The following is a 7,494-nucleotide window of genomic DNA, read 5'->3' on the forward strand; positions in this document are numbered from 1 at the left end:
TAAAAAGGTACAATGTTTGCGTCTGAAATGGAGTGTAGTACAAGTATAAAGTTAGTTACTTCGCACTGATGGACACCCCAATAGATTGCTAAGGTGAGTAGTTCATGAATATATGAATAACATTTTAATTTCTGAGTTTAAAGGAATGCGCGTGTTATGGTAATTAACAAAATGGATTCACAGTTGTGGTCAGATTACAATTGAATGAGACCCGTTACTTCTTCCAAACGTGGACAAATTGCATCTCCAGTGTATTAAATAAAAAGCACAAAGGGAAGGCCTGAATCACGATCTGCCTGAAAGTTTCATCATTTGAAGCCACCTTTTATATTCCCTTCCAAAATCCAAGCGAGGGGAACAAACACGTCTGTTGTTTATTGAAATCGTTGATGTATTTTGAAGTAGATTATCCCGCAAGCAATATCAAGTGAAATCTAGGAAACATTTTAAGAGCTGTTTGAGTAAACCACCAATTCTTTGACCATGCCACACACATTATTACTGCAATTATGCCATCTTTCTCTCACCCTTTATCTTTGGGTTCGTGTTGTGTAAACTAAATTATGAACTCTGCATGGGAAATGTGTTTAATGATTTGTTTTCATCAGTTTTACATGTGTAATTGACTCGCTTTTATCTCACCACGAGTGCAATAAAGCCTCATTATAAAGAACTCAACTGTACTAATTTAATTGCTTTAAGAATACTCAATAGATAAAAGGTCATATTGGGTGAGACCCCATAAGATTACACACTGTAAACAAGAACAATGTACATGTAAAAAAAAATCAATTTTACAGATGGCAAGTTGTAAGGCTATTGGTATAGTTGGTGTTAATTAGTTTCAGGGGTCCTACCAGAACCATCGTGAGAAGTCCTGTGTAATTCACAGCCGTTACAAGATCTACAAGAGTTGATGGTTTGGCCTTGCATAAAAGAGTGCAGAGTTTGCGGAATCTGAACGCCTTTTATTTCAGTTCCAAGCCAGCGCCGAGCTTCATAAACCAGGCTTTTCCACAATGGGATACTTGCTGAAATTCTAGGAATTGCAGAGTGTACTGTGAAACTAGAAACCCCCTGAATGTTGCCTTTGTTAGCTGCTTTCAATTAAACCCTGATCTCTATGTCTTTTCCCCTTATGCAACAACAACATGCAATTATGTAAGCATCTAAAGATCTCACTGAAGGAAAAAAAACAAAAACAAAAACGGTTGGTCGTGAAATAACTACAGTTAAATGACACCTTTTTACTGATGTATTATACAATTTTAACATTTGCAAGGCTTTGACATTGTCGTATTTGCATTTTGAATTTGCAAGACGTTTCGTAGTATTTGGCAGTGATGATGCCAAAAAAAAATCTGCTCCTGACCTGGATTATTGCATTTGTTCATCTTCAATTTAAATAGCTTTGGCAACCAAAAAGTATCACTTCTGTGACACAAAGCAGATCATGCAACCGATTAGTGTTCCAGTGGTGAATATTGTATTGGTGACATTTTGACAAGCGTCTCGGTGGGATGAGTTCTAGCATAGGACTCATATTAGAAGAACCTTATCTGTGTTTCAACTACTGTATGTTACAGTATATTTTTCTGTGATTGCCTATGTTGCATATTTCTGGTATCACATAAAAAGCCCATATTCAATAGCTCTAAATTATCAAGAGGCACATGCTGTGGAAAAAACATAATCTTAGGAATTTTCCATGGCTCTCCAAAGAAGTTCTGAAACACATGATAAATCAACCAGCAGGGTTTGCGTTGGTGATGAAATGATGGGTATTCACATAATGTTAGAACGCTTCATTTTGTTGTCAGAATAGGTACTCGGTAACTGCCACTTGGGACCCATTCACCAATTGCTGTTTGGGCTATTTTGAGAGCTCTGCGTTCCCCTGTTAGTGACGTGTGCTGCTGGGTAAATTTGCAGCTCCGGCGGCCTGGGCCTGCAACCTCAGATGGCATCAATCGGGGGAATATGAATGTGTGGGAGGGATGAAAAGGAAGGGTAACAGAGAAGATTCTAGAAGGAGAATGACAAAGTCGCAGAGACTGGATAGAAAACAAAAATGCAATTACTGCAAGATGACACAAGGACATGAATGGGATTTTTTTCTTTTTAAAAGACACGATGTTCAAAATGGCGAAAATAGAAACTAACCGAAATAATAGAAATCTGAAGAGGAAATCTGAAGAGAAAAATCTGTTTGTATCAGATGAGAGGGATGAAGGCTGCATTCATGGAGAAAATTAACTCTTATTCTTACTGATGATCAGCAAGTGCCGGGAAGAGGGATCGAGGTGGAGGATTGGGGGCGCTATTGCACTTCATACTATCTGTGGCAAATAGAAGGAGGAAAGGGCATACTGAATAAATCTTCTTGATGCTCACCAGACTTCCCATATGAATAAATAATAAAATAAATACAAATAAATTAAACCTTTTTGTTAAGAGGAAATACTAGTGATGGACAATGATTTCTTTTTTTTTTAGTGGTTTTTTTGCAATGGAATACTGAAAACAAGTCCATTAAAAAGCACTTGTGCTTGTCATTAGGCAGTCTTCCATGCAAGAAACAAAACTAGTGTAACATAAACATCACCAATTACATTCAGGCAGAATTGTCTTCTTGATGCCCACAAATTCTGCCTGAAATGTAATTGGTGATGTTTATGTTACACTAGTTTTGTTTTTGCATGGAAGACTGCCTAATGACAGGCACAAGTGCTTTTAATGGACTTGTTTTCAGTATTCCATTGCAAAAAACAAAAAAAAAAAAAAACCTAGAAATCATTGTCCATCACTAGTATTTCTCTAACAAAAAGGTTTAATTTATTTGTATTTATTTTATTATTTATTCATATGGGAAGTCTGGTTGAAATCAGTATTAGCCATCACACACATGCAGAGAAGCACTAAATAATACATTTCTCAGATTTCTTTTAAAATAGCAATTAAAACTCCCTGTAGCTGGTTGTGCATACTACTGGAAACCATTTCAGAGTCAGCATGCTGGGATCTGCTGCCAGACTTATTAGCTGTGAAATTAAATCTATCAATTTAAATTTGTAAAATTTAGTTTGATAACCAATGCAGGGTAAGCACTATAATTGCAAAGCATCATTCATCCTGTGGAGGAGGTCAAAGTGGTTGCATTGATGGTAGAATTTCTCCCACTGCAAAACATTTGCAGTCATATGTGAGATGAGGTATTTGCAGACCACGATAACCATCCATGCTGTCATGGAAAACTGGAATTAATTTGACTTAGTCACAAAAGTAAAGGCAGCGGTATTCTATTAGTCCATTGAGTAAATGGCAGGATACCCAATATGAGTCCTTGCGGAACAATGTTTTTTTAAGCATTTCATGGGTTTGATTTAAGAAAAAAAAAAAAAGGCAAAAACTGTTAGCTTTCAGAAAGTGATGCAGAACTTATCATCCCATGACAATGTCTAAATCTTGATGAGAGGACATAATTAACCTCCAGAAAGGAGCTCATCTGTTGTGTTGAATAGTGATTCTAGGATTAACGGTTAAAGTGATGTTGTGGTGATGGAACACGCTACTGTGTACAACATGGAAGGCTCAGTTCAAATTTGTTTCTCCAGCTGACAGCACTCAGAGCACATTAAGGTATGTTAAACAAGCATTAGAATGTTATTTAAAAAGTCAACAGGACTAAAACCCATACTTTCCCTAATCAGCATGCTTGGATTGCTCCTCTAACAAACTCTTTCATTCTTCACATGGGAATGCTTTATTGGGATTTTATGGGTCCTGGGATGTTTTATTTAAAACATGGTATGGGTCAAGTCAATCTGTTGTGTTGTTATTTTGCACTCACATGTACGAATAATTGGAAAAGTTAGTTGGGAAAATTTACATAAATGGGCCCTTAAGCCGAAACAACAACTTGGAAAGCCGGCTAAAATTTTGTTACATGACTTGCCAAGTTGCCGTCATATTAGGCAGTAACATAGCGGACAAAAGTAAATGTTGGTGGTAATCAATTTGTTATTAATTCACGTAATGCATTTATATTTTTTCCTCACATGTAATATGTTAAATGGTATTAGGCTGCCGCCTTTGTAGAATGACCTAGTTTAGTTTGAAAAGTTATTTGTTAGCATTAACCCAGATTACAAGTCAGGTAAATCAACATTTGAGTGGTTTTAGGAAATTTACTCGAGCAGCAGCAAGTCTAGGAATCCCTAAAATAAAACTTCAAACTGGAAACGAATACTGGAAACAGCGATCAATGTGTTGTTGAAACACTAAGCAATAAAATACAACATGTGTTCATTGTAGCATCCAAGTTGTTTCAACTTTATGACTTAAAGCTCATGAACCCTCCAAAGTCAGAAGAATGACATCCCGACTTGGAAAAAACGGACCATCTGAGGAGCACGTGAATAAGCCAGACTTTTATATCTGTGTAACAGAGGACAGCTGAGGGGCCAGCAATAATGCAGCACTTAAGAATGAAAGATGGTGCTGACTGATTGTTTCAACATAATGTCATTTGATCTGGTATAGAAGATAACAGATGGTGCACAGGCTGGAGGCAGACAGGGAAGCGGGCTATTAGCGGATAAGAAGCAGCTATTCACAAGGAGAATTCTCTGAAACAGGGCGCAACTAGATCCATTTTTAGTTAACAGAAAGAAATAAAATAAGGTAGCCATTAATTAGGTTTACACACAAAAATGAAATAACAATAATCAAAAAATAAGATCTGTTTAGCAGCAAAAGATCAAGAAACTAGCCAAGAGTATGTGACAAAAGGACAGGTCTCACATGGATCAAGGATCCACGTCTATCATTGCTGTGAGTTAGGCTATAATATTAATAATAATAATAATAATAATAATAATAATAATAATAATAATAATAAAGCATGTTAATTAGATCAGTGGATGCCTAGAAGGAAGTGAAGAAAGAACATTTAGTATCAAAGCCACTTCAATTGGCCTGAGACCCACACTTCCCAGATTGAGAACACATCACTTTACACAACTCTTGCATTGGCTTCTGAACCAGGAAACCAGACCACCCATTACAGCATGCAGAGAGCGAGGGGAATCCACCACCTCTCACTTCAAATACTGGTAAGTAATACTGATTTAGAAGGGTTTTAACAGTAGCCGTCTTTGTTCAAAGGAGAAATAACAGGCCAGGCAACAGGACGTGCTTGAGAAAGTGAACTGAAATAGCAAGCAAGGGTCTGCAGAGTCCACGAAAGAAACAGAAAATGACTGAGAAAGAAGAATCCTTTTTTGAGACAAGATTATAAGCGGGCATGGAGAGAAGGCACGAACAGAAGAATCACAGCAGCAAGCTAAGGACACACGCAACTGGGAGAGAGGGGGAAGGAAAGAGGAGAAAAACAGAACGAAGAGATATAAGAACAGGAGACGGGTGAATGGTAGGGAGCCGTCACACAGCACTGGGAGCGAGCCTTTTAGCAGCCTTGATGTTGCCATCTCTCCTCGCCTACTCTCTGATAGTCTGGTGCAACGGTGGAGGGTTCAGACCAGGTCAGTTGCATACAAACATGCATGAGATTCTTGACTTCATCGGCACTTTGGTAGAAGAAAGCGAGGGAAAGGAAACCCGAAATATTCAAACCATGTGTTGAGCCAGATATGAGCTGTAGATAAATTCCACATTTCCCCTGTAAGGACATTCTGTACTGTATTCAACTTTAACAGTTGATGAAATAATTACATATCTGCAGTGATAACTCAGTAAAATCAGTCTGTAGATTGAAGTAAGTAAAAAAGGCAGCTTTGAGCGTTATCACAGATAAAAATCACAAAGTGCTTTACATAAAACATACAAGAGGACAATTTCTAAAAGGAAATACACAATTAAAATGAAGTAATACATAAAAAAGGGCAGACGGTTCAAACAAAAGCCTGTTTAGGATTTACAACGCAAACCCACCGTGGTAAAGTTGTGGAATAACAAACATGACAATAATGCGGTTTCATTTTTCTATTTCCAGTTTATTAACATAAAGAGCATAATCTGGAAGCTTTGTTGGATTTTGCCATGTGTGTGCAGCTCAGAGAGGAAACAACTGAAGGGGCACAACAGTATCAAAAGGTAACTTAGTCAGGGGGATGTTACGCATTGACCTTTTAGAGGAAAACAGAAAATGCTTGCGATGTCGACACAGGAGACCGAAGTTTGTTGCCAGAATGATTCCTAAAAACTGTTAGGAACACATTGCACAACTCACAGTGAAATAAGGACATGATCTGGTGGGAGCCCTGGATGTGTGTGGGGATAGGGGGATGGTTCCAAAACAACTCAGGAGGACATTTTGGTTCCTTGACAAAAAAGCAGTTAACATTGGTTTCTTTGATCGGTGACGCTGATCTTTCCCTAACCTTCACCACCGCCGTCATTTTAACCATGACCACAATTGTTCAAAGTCTTAACCAACTGTTTTTTATTAAAGCACGTACACTATCTATGCCCAAGTAGTCTTTGTGTCTGAACCCACTAAAACCATAGCGATAATATTTTTTTAAATTAATTTTTGCTCAATTGATCAATGATCAATTGTTGGTCAACCTCTGACTTTTAAAGTTAATTTTGTTTTGCCAGACCTTGCTCCACACGCTGCGGAGGAGGGTCTGGCTAGTCCACACAGCGCGAAAAACATGCTCTGGTTAACTGGCATTTCTTTAAACCAATCACATTCTTCATTATTATAGCCTCAGGAAGGAACTTGTTTTGGTGGAACACGTGTTTGTTCAAAAGCTGTTTGTCCTGCAACAGAAAACTCAGATTGGACAGATAGTCTAGCTAGCTGTCTGGATTCACCCTGCAGAGATCTGAGGAGTTGTTAATCATAGAACACAACGGACAAGAAGGACATCTGGCATTAGCATTGTTGTCAAAGAAGATAGTCTTTCAACTTCAACTGTTTCCTTAATATCTGAAAATGCATTGGGGTCATTTTTGGATTTATTACAGTAAATATATTACAAATTGGACCTTTAACGCAATTAACCAAAAGAAAGACATTATGCTACTCCAAATAGAACCAGTTTAAGAGATAAGACATAACAAAAGCCGTTTAACAGACTCCCTCTAATTTGGTATTAGATATTTAAATTTCTTTAAATGTAATATGTCTTATGGGATTTTTTTAAACCATACTGAGTACTTTGTTGTTTGATAGTATTTGAGAGAGAGTTCCCACATTGCACTGTACCAAACTGAATGTTGAATTAATTTGGTTTTCACTATATGTAAACCAAAACCATCTTTACTGCATGCCTTGTTAGATAACATTTATCAATATTAAGAGTTTTGTATATAAAGTTTTTAAAAAAAACGCAAAGGATACACAAAATAATTGAATAGCACAGTTAACAGTTCCATAACCATTTCATCCAGTGTTTTGAAATGCAGCAAAACTAATTCAATGATGCAAGCCCGCAATGACGTGCACTTGATAGCCTGTTCCATTGT

Source organism: Etheostoma spectabile, chromosome 18, assembly GCF_008692095.1.
Source record: "Etheostoma spectabile isolate EspeVRDwgs_2016 chromosome 18, UIUC_Espe_1.0, whole genome shotgun sequence".
In the NCBI taxonomy this organism is placed as follows: domain Eukaryota; kingdom Metazoa; phylum Chordata; class Actinopteri; order Perciformes; family Percidae; genus Etheostoma; species Etheostoma spectabile.